At 39.0% G+C, this 12,598-nt stretch overlaps 1 long non-coding RNA gene across 1 annotated transcript; it reads left to right on the plus strand.

Annotated features, from left to right (window-relative positions):
- Positions 1–10,376: 10,376 nt before the first annotated feature.
- On the plus strand, positions 10,377–12,185 carry LOC121901736. Its single transcript, XR_006097390.1, has 3 exons — positions 10,377–10,537; positions 10,616–10,677; positions 11,499–12,185. It is a non-coding gene; the product is annotated as an uncharacterized LOC121901736 (long non-coding RNA).
- The last annotated feature ends 413 nt before the right edge of the window (positions 12,186–12,598 follow it).

Consider the following 12,598-nt stretch of genomic DNA (forward strand, 5'->3'; position numbering starts at 1 on the left):
CATCTGAGGCGTGGGAGTCAGTAGGATCAGTGGTGTATGTGATGCCTGGCTGGTGTGTGAAAGCAAAAGAAATAACTAAGGCAACATAACCAAACCAAATGGTTATCTGCAGGGAGGAGCAGTGCAGACCGCAGCAGAGAGGCAGAGGAGGGAGAGAGCTGTGCTGCATCTAAGCTTAAGTAAACTGGGAACACTTGAGGGGCACAACGATCACCTGCACAAAGAAGACAGACAGATGAGGCAAGCAAGGAGCAAACACAACATGACACCAGGGGTCATCACAGCTGCTAACTGAGATCTGAATCCAGAGGATATAATGTGATATGTATGACTGTCATGACTGTTTGATGTGTTTTGTATATATATGAAAACTGTCAGATGTGTAAATCTCTTAAACAGACCTGCCTGAGGATGCTAAATGAATTTCAGTATAAAATGACAATAAAAGTTGCTTCCTGCTTTCTTACAGTGCAGACACGCTGCTGCTTGCTCTCACCTCTGCTTGCATTTGTCTGCTGATGTTCTTGTTTGTCTTGTTCTTCTGCGATAAACTATGAGCAGCAGCTCCTGGATACTTACAAATCACTGGGATTGTAATTTTTTGTAGATATATTAGGCTATTGCCATATTTCAACAATTGTATGACTTCCTCAGTACTACGTGAGCAAGGCCTACCAACAGCACAAGCCTCTACTGCCGTGACTGGAAATGTGGCACTTAGCTAAAGTTAATTAGCAGAAAGATGCCTCCCTTCTCCACACACGACTTACACAAACCTCTACAGAAGATCGCAGTCCTGGAAACCAAAATTCACCAGTTAAAAGTGAATGTGGAAGTGAATGGACTATGTGGGGATGACACCACTTTCCATGTATTTAAAACAGTGGACAAGAGCATGCTAACACATGGCTAATTAGCACCAACAAGAGCCCAGTGCCCAGCTGGCTTGCATTATCATCCAGGCAGACTGCCTCTTTAACCCCTGTTCTTTGTAGGACAGCTACAAAGGGGAGAACTAACTGGAGAGCAGATTTGCTCCACTGTTGCAGGACCCTGGATCTTCATCTGATGATCTGGATATCCTCTCATCTTCACACAGCAGGGTAAGAACTGAGAGTAAATCTGAAAGTAAAAGGCTACAGGGAAAACTAACATCTGGCCCTCAAACTCTGATTGTGGGTGACTTTGCTATAGAAGATGTAAGAAGCATGTGCAGTAAGAACACCAAAATACTCTGCTTTCCCAAGTATATGTTCTCTGACATGACAGAGAATCCTGCATATTGTAGCTGCACATCCAGCTGTGAAAATCATCATGGTGTCACATAGGAACCAATGGTGTTGTGAAACAGTCTGAAGTACCGAAACAAGCCTTTATGATCTGTTGAACACAATCAGCTCTCTGAATGCTGAGGTGTTTACCAGTGGCCCTCGACTGCCAGTCAGAAGAGGAGTTGAGAGATTCAGCAGATTGTTGGCAGTGAACATATGGCTTTCAACTGCATGTTTCATCCATTCAGTGCACATTATGACCATTTCAACTTTTTCTGGGACCACAGACATCTTTTTAAGGCAGATGGAGGTTGCCTTAACAAGTCAGAAGTAAAATTGTTCATCTTTAGCTTTAAGTCCTCAGCCACTTTTGACACATGCGTCACAGTTACGCCCCCCACCCCCTACACACATCTCCACGACAGCTTCAGAGTCATCCTTTGTCTCTCCAGCCTGATAAAATCACAGCACATCCAATTATTTGTGTACAAAATACATCCAGCTCTAACTGATATGGGCTGTCCAGCCATATCAGGAAGAATCAAGAAACAGGAAGCATCCAACCGATTCTGCTAATTTATCAAATTAAGCATCCATTCCTCATCAGCCACAGTCTGTCCCAAAAAATTGGGCAGATAATGCTTTTAACACATTAAATTTATCTTTATTAAATGTCAGGTCTTTGGTAGGAAAACATTTTTAATCAATGATTTTATCATCAAGCACAATCTTGATTTTTATGTTTTTAACTTAAACTTGGTTTAGACTGAGATAACAGTGCAGCTGTTCTTATCGAGTCAACCCCTCCAAACTTCAGTTTTATGAGTGAAGAAAGGAGGTGGTGTTGTCATTTTGTTTAATGATTTCCTCCAATGCAAGCAGATGTCTAATGGAATTTTTTCTTATTTTGAATATGTGGCTCTTCAGTTGAATTCCTCCTCTTAAATTATATTTCTAAATATCTACAGGCCACCTAAATATTGTGTAACCTTTTTTGATGACTTTTCTGAACTGCTGTCTGTAACCTGTATTGACTTTGACTGTGCAGTTATTGTTGGTGATTTTAACATCCATGTTGACAACCCCCAGGACAAAGGGGACTAAAGAACTTTGTTGTGTTCGTGATAACTATGGACTGACTCAGCATGTGACAGAGCCAACACACAACAAGGGGCACCTGGACTTAATCATCTCCAAAGATCTGACCGTTTCTAAGGTTGTGGTGACATTTGTTGCTCTCTCTGATCATCTCTGTGTTTTCTTTGAGAGCGCTATCTCCTTGCACACAAATGTTCAAACAGAGGTAATCACGAAACAGTGTAACACTGAAAACACCACTGAAATATTTATTCAGGCTTTCTCTTCCTCACGTGCCCTCTCTTGGGTCTCGTAGATAATTTCAATTCTAAAATTACAAATGTTATTGATGCTATTGCACCCACTGAGGTGAAGGTGGTCTCTGGTAAGAAAAGATCTCCACGCTGGTCAGAATAGAAAAAAGAGTGTTGAAGGTGGTGAAAAACAAATCTTCAGGTTCATTATGACATCCAGAAAGAGAGACATTGCATTTATAATCTGGAACTGAGAAATACAATGCGGTCGTTCTTCTCTGACATCATAGCCAAAAACAATAATAATGTACGTATCTTATTTACTACTGTTAACAAACCCTCCCGTGTCAGTAGCCTCTTAGCTTCTATCTAACAGGGTCTACAATGAATTTGCCTCCTTCTTCAATGACAAAATTCAGAAAATTAGACAAGCAGTCAGTGCCTCCATTTCAGGTACAGGGTAGGCGTTGTCCCTATGTCCACTTAAAATCAACTCGAGTAGAATGATACAATTTTATCCAGTCAACCATAAAAACCTGGAGGATATTATACGACATCTGAAATCCTCCTCCTGCTGCCTTGATATTCTGCAAACAGGCTTTTTCAAAAATATTTCAAATTGCATGGCCTCAGATCTACAAATTGTCAAAACGTCTCTTCTCTCAGGTTTCTTCCCACAGGTCCTGAAAACTGCCGTCATCAAGCCACTCTTAAAAAAGAACAATCTAGACATTCCACTAATGAACAATTATAGGCCCTTATCAAACTTCCTGTTTTTAAGTAGCCTAAATCATTGAAAAAGTTGTTTTTCAACAGCTGATCAACTTCTTGGCACTAAACAACTGTTTAGATGTCCTCCAGTCAGGAATTCGATCACACCACAGCACTGAGACTGCTCTTGTTAAGGTCTTCAACGTGTGGGACCCACAGTAATGGTTGACATATTAATGGAAATGAAAGACCAGGTTGTGTGAAACAGTGCTTCACCTAGTAATCCACTTATGAGGAAATCAGTAATGTAACAACCTGCAGCCTGCTAGAATGTGAGTTGTGTGAATGTGTAGAATATTGTCAGTGTGAGTGTGTTTTGAGGGTTAGAGTGAAAGCAGACATTCTATGTTTCATGTAAGTTCGATAGGAAACGTGAATGTTTATAGCGTGTCATTCAGTAGACCAAGACAGCCCGCAGCATGCAACCGCTAAGCTAATGTGCTTGTGTTTCTGTATTTCCATTAAAGGAATAATTTTAAATTTATGCATGCCTGGAAGTCCCTTTGTGTCCACGTGTGCAACAAATGACATCCACTTAAAACCCAGTCAGTGGCAGAATTTCAGTCTTAGTATTATTAAATCTCAGTGCTGCATCCGACACAGTCAACTACAACATATTACTGGACCGACTGCAAAACTGGGTGGGACTCCCTGGCACAGTACTAAACTGGTTTGAATCCTTTTTAAAGACAGGGACTACCTTTTGTCTATAAGTAATTACACAACTGAGCGGACAAAACTGACATGCAGAGTACATCATTCTGGGGTCTCTTCTGTTCAACATCTACATGCTTCCACTGGCTCAGATTATTGAAAACAACAAAAATATGTTACCATAATTATGCAGATGACACACTAATTTACATAACCATATTGCCAAGGGAGTATGGTCGAGATAAAATTCTGAGTAAATGCATTCAACAAAACAACGATTAGATGTGCCAGAATTCTCTTCAATTAAACAAAGATAAAACTGAAGTAATTGTTTTTGGAGCCAAGGAAGAACGATTAAAAGTCAGCACTCAGCTTCAATCGATAATGTTAAAAACCACAAACCAAACCAAAAATCTTGGTGTAGTCATGGACTCAGACCTGAATTTCAACAACCACATTAAGACAATTACAAAGTCAGCCTACTATCACCTGAAGAATATATCAAGAATTAAAGGACTTATGTCTCAGCAGGATTTGGAAAAACTCATCCATGCATTTATCTTCAGTAGACTCGACTACTGTAACAGTGTCTTTACAGGTCTCCCTAAAATAAATAAATAAATAAATCAGACAGCTGAAGTTGATTCATAGTGCTGCTGCTAGAGTACTCAGTAACACTAGAAAAGTGGATCATATTATTCCAGTTCTCAGATCTTTACACTGGCTTCCTGTCTGTCAAAGAAGTGATTATAAAATACTGCTGTTGGTTTATAAAGCACCGAATGGTTTTGGGCCAAAATACATTTCTGATCTGCTGCTATATTATTAACCATCCAGACCTCTCAGGTGGTCTGGGACAGGTCTGCTTTCTGTCCCCAGAGTCAAAACTAAACATGGAGAAGCAGTGTTCACTTTTTATGCTCCACATATCTGGTACAAACTCCCATAAACCGGAAGGTCTTCTGCAACTCTCAGTTCTTTTAAACCACGCCTGAAGACTTTTCTGTTTGCCACTGCCTTTTATTAAACCAAATTTGAGGATTTTGATTAATATCTTACATTGCACTGTAACTGTCATTCTCCTGTTTTGTCTTATTTTATTTTATCTTATTTTTTTTTTATTTCCAATTTAATATTTTTTTTTATTGTTTTTAAATGTCCTTTTATATTTCCTTGTTTTGCTTTTATAATCTGTCATGATGCCTTTTATGCTTCCACTGGTGGCTGGCTGCAGTATAGGTCATAAGTCCCGCCCCGTCCATGTTAGTGGATGAGACATGAGCCAAACTAAAAAAATCAAAGTACACGTCAAATACATTTTTCTCAAAGATGGTTTCTGTCATTTCAGGTAGTTCTTATCATGCTGATGGTTGTTCAAGTGCTTGTTTTTCTTGTAAGTTTGTTTTTAATTGGTTATTATAGAAAGGCGATATAGAAAGGGTGTCTGACGTCATGATTGACAGCGGTGACAGCCGCTCTCAAACCTCCATCATGCAGTGCGACGGCTGAGGGGGCGTGTTCCACAGGCCCGACTCCCGCCGCCCGACTCTACTGCGCGCATTCTGGCTCCAAATGACGTCACACAAGCAAGATGGCAGCTCCCGGAAAGGAGATATTTTGACTTCACTTTTGCATAGCGGTAGGAGGTGGCGACGCGTCGTCTATATTTATAAACAGTCTAACGTTATGTATCAGACTGGTTAACCAGCAGCCACAAAGTTCTGCTAACTAACAAACAAGATGACCAACAGCCACAAATGGACGTTATACTTCATCAATACGTCAATACTTCATCTCCATGAAAGACAGAAGAAGACATCAGATAACGTGAGTCAGATACAGCTTCTCTCTCTCTGTCTCTATGGTCACTAATTTCATCTCTGATGGTTAAATGTCTCTCTGTGTGGCTGTTGTATGAATTTATCTCCTTAAGAATGCAGCAGAGATCATATAATGTGTTGAAGGTAGTTTGCTTGCTGAAGTTACAGTGAGCTCTCTGGACTCATTGATTTGGAATTGATCCAGTTTTTAATTGAGATTTTGTTCAGTCACCTGTTGATATTGAGTGTGCAGGAGGTCTGGCTGCTTGTTGTGACAATTTCTTCTTTTTTTTTTTTTTTTAAGCTGAGCCGTATATTGAGTAATAAGCTTAAAATAACGAGAATAACAAGTGTTAACATGTCAGCTTTGTAGACTATATTTTGTACGTGGTGCATATAGATTGATAGAGTGTGTAAGTCATGTATTTGATACATGCATTAGGGCCTAATACTTTCTGATGTGAACCCACACTCTGTGAATGTTTTTAGTGTTCAGTCTTTCTAGTATTCAGCACTGATCTGTACCTGTATCACATTATAAGCTTTGTCCTACTTTATATATTTCTGTATACTAAGAAAATATATAGGAAACATGTGTAAATCATGTGATATCTTGTCTGTTTTTGATGAGAACATAAATCTGTTGGATTATTATCATAAAATGTTTCAGACTTGCAGAGACATGTTGGTGTCTGTATGGTGACCCCCTAGAGATTTCCACCACTTTACCTTTCAAATCTGTAAACCTTAACAATAGCTGCTCCCCTCTGCCAATTAAAGTCACATTAGCCTAATCACCTAGTAAAACAACTCATCCATTCTTGCTTAGTTTGGGCATTTGATCAGCACAGGGACATCCTGGCAGCTTGGTGGATTAAGGCATAAACCTCCTCACATATTTAGTGGTGGATGAGTTGGGGATCTAGCACCGGGCCTTCCTCGTGTTATCCTCTCTCTCCCTTTAATTATAAATCTAAATCTCTGAAAAAGATAACGCTACTTCCTCAGAGCCCATAATGTGTGTTCTTTAAAGAATAATTCAGGTTTATTACAACTTGGGTGACATTGTACTCACCAAAGTAATGGCTGAGATCTTGGATCGTTACTAAAAAGAAGTCAGTAGGTCAGTGTGGAACCATGATGTAAGTATGTAAACTTTAATAGATGTTTACAGTGTGTGAGGTACATGCTAGCACACTAGCAGAATATGCTAGCTGCAGCAAATTAATTTAGCAATATGCACCGTATAGCCTAAGTACAATATCAGCTGAGAAAATAAAGATCTTAAACTGTACTTGTGCATATTCCCATATTCCCAAACAAAGTGACAATCAAATTAAATTAAATATCAACACACCTCCTGCCACACTGTGAGCTCGGGGCTTTTTGGGGGCCCTGGTTGTCTGAGTGGTCTCGTATTTCCCAGATCTCAGCAATTAATTTGATGAGAACAATGTAATTATTGCTGAAAGTACCAAAGGCCAAAACGAAAAGAAGATCCAAGTTGTAATTTAAAAAAAAAAAAAAAAAAAAAAAAGTCCTTTAAGTGTGCTCCCCTCTGTTTTATTTGTATCCAAGCTTTCATTTGGACTGATGTTTTTTTTTTAAAGGTCTGGTCAGAAAATGTGACGATGTGAAGTTGTCCTAGCACAATAAGTGGCGCTGGAAGCTACTGTAGCTGTTGAGCTACATGTTGCTAGCTGGGAACATGCTAGGGCCTCTTATTAACAATGGCTATCCAAGCTAAGACTTGATAACTGCAAGTTAGCAAGCTAGCTAGCTTAGTTGATAACCAGATAATAAGTTAGCACAGTTTATTCAAGAGTTTATCAACTCATTTCTCATAACTCAGTTTATAATCTGACAGATAAGGGCTATATCAGAGTGGATGGTGTAACATGACTTAAGGAAAGGCTATGATAGCTTCTATTCTGCACTCTGTGCTCTCTCAAAGAGGTAGCACTGCCATGACAGTTCAATATTAGTCAACATTCAAATTCACTTATCACAGTTCACCAAAGTCGAAGGCTTGTGTGGATTTACTTTGCTCTCAACCTTGCAACAGTTTATTGAAATCAATATCATTTTCTTTGAAATGTAGCTGTTTTGAAATGCAGAATTTGATTTAACTTCTGCAAGGATAGAAAACGGCACCAGGATTTTAAAACAGTTCTGATATTGATTTGTTGATCATGTCAAAAGAGTTCTCTCTGATTTGTTGGTTTGGACAACAGTCTTTTATTCTGGTCTAAAACCTCTCAGGTAAATATGTCTGTGGCATCAGTTTGACTCAAAGTTTCAGAGCAGAAATCCCAAATCAGATCAGACAATAATCTGATTAGTTAAAGTGCATATCAAACCGGTGCCACTCACATATTAATCTAAACTAGCCTATATGGAGTCTAGATGGAATTTGAAGAGGAGGTAAGATAAAATGTAATGTACTGTGTACACAAATTAATGAAAGCAGATATGAAGGACTTTTTGTGGTATGAAAAATGGATGTTGGGAATTAATCTGCTTGATAAATGAAGCATAAAAAAATAATGGCTTTCTAAAATCACAGTGAAATGATGAGTGTATCTGCAGCCTTTGCATGTCGTCTTTGTCATTATTTGTTTGAGAAGCATGGTGCTCAACACCTCCTGTCTACTCTACTGTACTGATTCTGCATACCTTAACAAAAGAAGCTCCCTCCTGCCAATTAAAAGCACATTAGCCTAATCACCCAGTAAAAACTACTCATCCATTATTGCTCACTTTGTAAATTTTATCGGTGCATTTCACCAGAGAAACGGCTCCTCTCTACTGCGAGGGCCCCGTAAGTCATTAGCATGTCTACGTGAGCATAAACGGAGATGGCTCAAAATGTGTTGACAAATCAAATCATGCGCACTGATAACCTGACATTACAAGCTACAAAATCTGCGTTTCTCGTTAAATCGGGGTAATTTTTTGTGGGGGGGAGGAGGGAGCAACATCTGATATGATGTTTAGTGTAATTGTCTGCATGTGTCAGTGGGAGATGTACTGTATGTGAAGCAGAAGTGTTTCTTGCTTACTTTCTCTCACTCCGTCACTTCCTGGAACTGTCTTTTTCATGGGTGATGTCTTGATATATAGTGTATCTATCTCTGTGTTTGTGACTCATCATAGGATAATGCTCAGGACTTTGCTGTGCACACACAGTTCCAAATTTGGGAGAAAGACTAAATGATTTGTAATAAAAATAGATTTGTCAGGAGATGGACCCAAATGCAAGATGCAGGCAGTATGAACTGATGAATAACTTCTTTATTTTGTCTTGATTGCAGGAAAAGAAAAACAGAACTGAGCAGAACCAAACAACACAGAACAAACAGACCAGACTGAACAAAGCAGAACTTTAAAACAAAAGATCCAGCAAGACTGAATTGAAAACCAAACTGAACTACCGAGGAGATGAGGTGCAGGTGGGGAGATGGGCAGATAAACTCAAGTGAGGGGAATGAGGTGATGAAACAGGAGAATGGAAAAGAAGCTGATAGTCTGGGGAAACACTGAGAGAAGGGCAGGGCTAATGAGGATGATGCAGGGCAGGTGAGGAGGGAAGAGTGGAGAGAGAAGCAAGCTGGGAACACAGGATGAAAAACAAAGGGCCAACTGAAAACCAAAAACCCAGCATACACATGTGTAACCCACAAGGATTATAGGGCTACAAAACCCATATATGTGATTCAGAGATGTAGTTACATGTTGTTCCCACAAGGGGGCGCATATACATTGTGCGCCTGTTATGTTGAGGGGGCTACGTGCCCTCTTCGTTTTACCGCAGTAGCACTCCCAAACACAGCAGATGTGTGTGAGCATGGAAACAACAGAAAAAGCGAGCATTTCCTAGTATGAAACACCGCAAAATAGTCATAAAAGTCAGATTAATGTTCATATAACAGTGCTAATAAGTTGCTCTTTTAACAGAGGTCCTACTGTGAGCGAGAGGGAAACAACTTCTGTCAAGTTATTAATGTTGAGAAACTCCGGTGAGTTGCCATGTTGTTTGCTAGTTTGTTGTTGTTTACCACTGTGAAGGAAGGCTGCATTAAACTTACTGTTGAGTCAAGATACTTTTCACAAAAACCAACAGGTGATTGTGAAAATGTGGTCTGATGTTTATTACATGCTTTGATGCAACTGTATCATTGTTTTTATAGTCTGAAAAGATCGCTAGCTGCTAACGGCTAAGCTAATCGCTAAGCTAATCGCTAGCCCTGGCTAATGGAGCAGGTGGGGAGATGGGCAGATAAACTCAAGTGAGGGGAATGAGGTGATGAGACAGGAGAACGGAAAAGAAGCTGATAGTCTGGGGAAACACTGGGAGAAGGGCAGGGCTAATGAGGGTGATGCAGGGCAGGTGAGGAGGGAAGAGTGGAGAGAGAAGCAAGCTGGGAACACAGGATGAAAAACACAGGGCCAACTGAAAACCAAAAACCCAGTATACACATGTGTAACCCACAAGGATTATAGGGCTACAAAACCCATATATGTGATTCAGAGATGTAGTTACATGTTGTTCCCACAAGGGGGCGCATATACATTGTGCGCCTGTTATGTTGAGGGGGCTACGTGCCCTCTTTGTTTTACCGCAGTAGCACTCCCAAACACAGCAGACGTGTGTGAGCATGGGAACAACAGAAAAAGCGAGCATTTCCTAGTATGAAACACCGCAAAATAGTCATAAAAGTCAGATTAATGTTCATATAACAGTGCTAATAAGTTGCTCTTTTAATAGAGGTCCAACTGTGAGCGAGAGGGAAACAACTTCTGTCAAGTTATTAATGTTGAGAAACTCCGGTGAGTTGCCATGTTGTTTGCTAGTCTGTTGTTGTTAACCACTGTGAAGGGAAGCTGCATTAAACTTACTGTTGAGTCAAGATACTTTTCACAAAAACCAACAGGCGATTGTGAAAATGTGGTCTAATGTTTATTACATGCTTTGGTGCAACTGTATCATTGTTTTTATAGTCTGAAAAGATCGCTAGGTGCTAACGGCTAAGCTAATCGCTAAGCTAATCGCTAAGCTAATCGCTAAGCTAATCGCTAGCCCTGGTTAATGGAGCCACCGACACTGTGTCAAAACTTTAAAGGACCATTGCACTGTTTCCTAATATTGAAATCGTTATGTTTTAATGAGAATTGTGCACTTTAATGTTTTGAAATGCCATTAAATGGTAATTTAACCGATTTTAGTTGATAGATTTACATGTTAAGTGAATCATAAAGGATAATTTAGTTTATTTTTATGATTAAGTTACCAGTAAGTTACATTAAAATGGTGCGTAAAAATGTAACAAAACAGCAAATAATTTAGGTAAATGTTAAAATATTAATTGTTTTGACATAAGAAATTCATTATAAGCAGTCTGTCACTTTAAGAATACAAATGTTGATGTGACAGAGGGAAAATTCATTGTAAATAATTTATAGTTAAAAAAGACATCTGTTTTAAAGAAATTCATGGTAAATTGTTCATGTTAAAATATGGTCATTGTAGTTCAAGTATATCCTTAATTGATGGTTATATGATATTCTGAGGGAGAAAAGAACTTAATGAGATCTCATCTTAGACACATATAGATAACTGAATAACTTGTTATCCTGCACTATCTGTGTAGGTTGGTTTTTTTGTGACCAGATAGAATCAGAGATGGTGAGCCCAGCCTGTGACCCTGTGGCCGGTTGGAGAAATGGTGTTGGCCAGACTGTAGGAACTGCCCACAGAGGACATCTGATTTAAAGTAATACCCATTTTCATTGGGTTACAGATAAGACACACACTAATTATCCTACCTGGGTAGTAGTGATAGTAGTGACATTAGACATTTGAACTGAACTCTTGAGCTCTTTAATCATAACTACGTATTAACGGGACATTCAGTGAACTAAAGAACATTTCATTGGAAGTTTTCCATCTCCATAACAGACTATTTCTGTTTATTTTCTTGTTTGATTTATTTTATTTTATTTTTTATTTTCCATTCTTAAAATCTTAAAGTCTTGTGTATTATTGTGTATGAGTCGAGGCAATAAATTGTCATTGTTCATTAATTCATTCCTTGAATTATTCAAGAAAACTGCTCATTGGACCTAGTTGGATGTTAGTGTCTTACTGCTACTATTGGTTAGCACTGAGGACACTTAAACTTCTCCCACTATGTCCAGTTCAACAAACAGGGAAAAAGTCTTAGGGCATCTGGTGGACTGGTGGAGGGACATAGAGCCAGACTGAGACAGAACCATGACAACATTGTCATCTCCCTCTTGGCAAGAAGTGTAATGTAATTAGGTCTTTCTATATTTTATGTGTTTTGTCCAATTTGGCTGCTCCTGCATTACACTTAAAATGATGTAATATTATGTGATGTCTAAGCTACAGTAGAGGTCTTTTAAACTGCTCAGAGTATTTTAGGATCTGAGCTTTGCTGAAGTGTTAAATCAGGCCCAAAACTTGTTATGCCTTTGCTTTTGCATTAAATATGCAAAGTTATAATCAGTGACTATCTTTCCAAACTGTTAGTTATATCTTTTTTGTATAATTTTGTATAATTGTTTGTAGTTAAGCAAACATAAATATACACAGATTGTTTCTGTCCAACATTACCATAACTATGCTAGAGTGGAAAAACACATTTTTTATTCTGGGTGCCAGCAGCGAAACTGCTTCTATATTAAATCAAAAACTGCAAGCAACACAATTAGTGTTCCAGTGTTCTAT

This window comes from Thunnus maccoyii, chromosome 8 (genome assembly GCF_910596095.1).
Source record: "Thunnus maccoyii chromosome 8, fThuMac1.1, whole genome shotgun sequence".
Lineage (NCBI taxonomy): Eukaryota > Metazoa > Chordata > Actinopteri > Scombriformes > Scombridae > Thunnus > Thunnus maccoyii.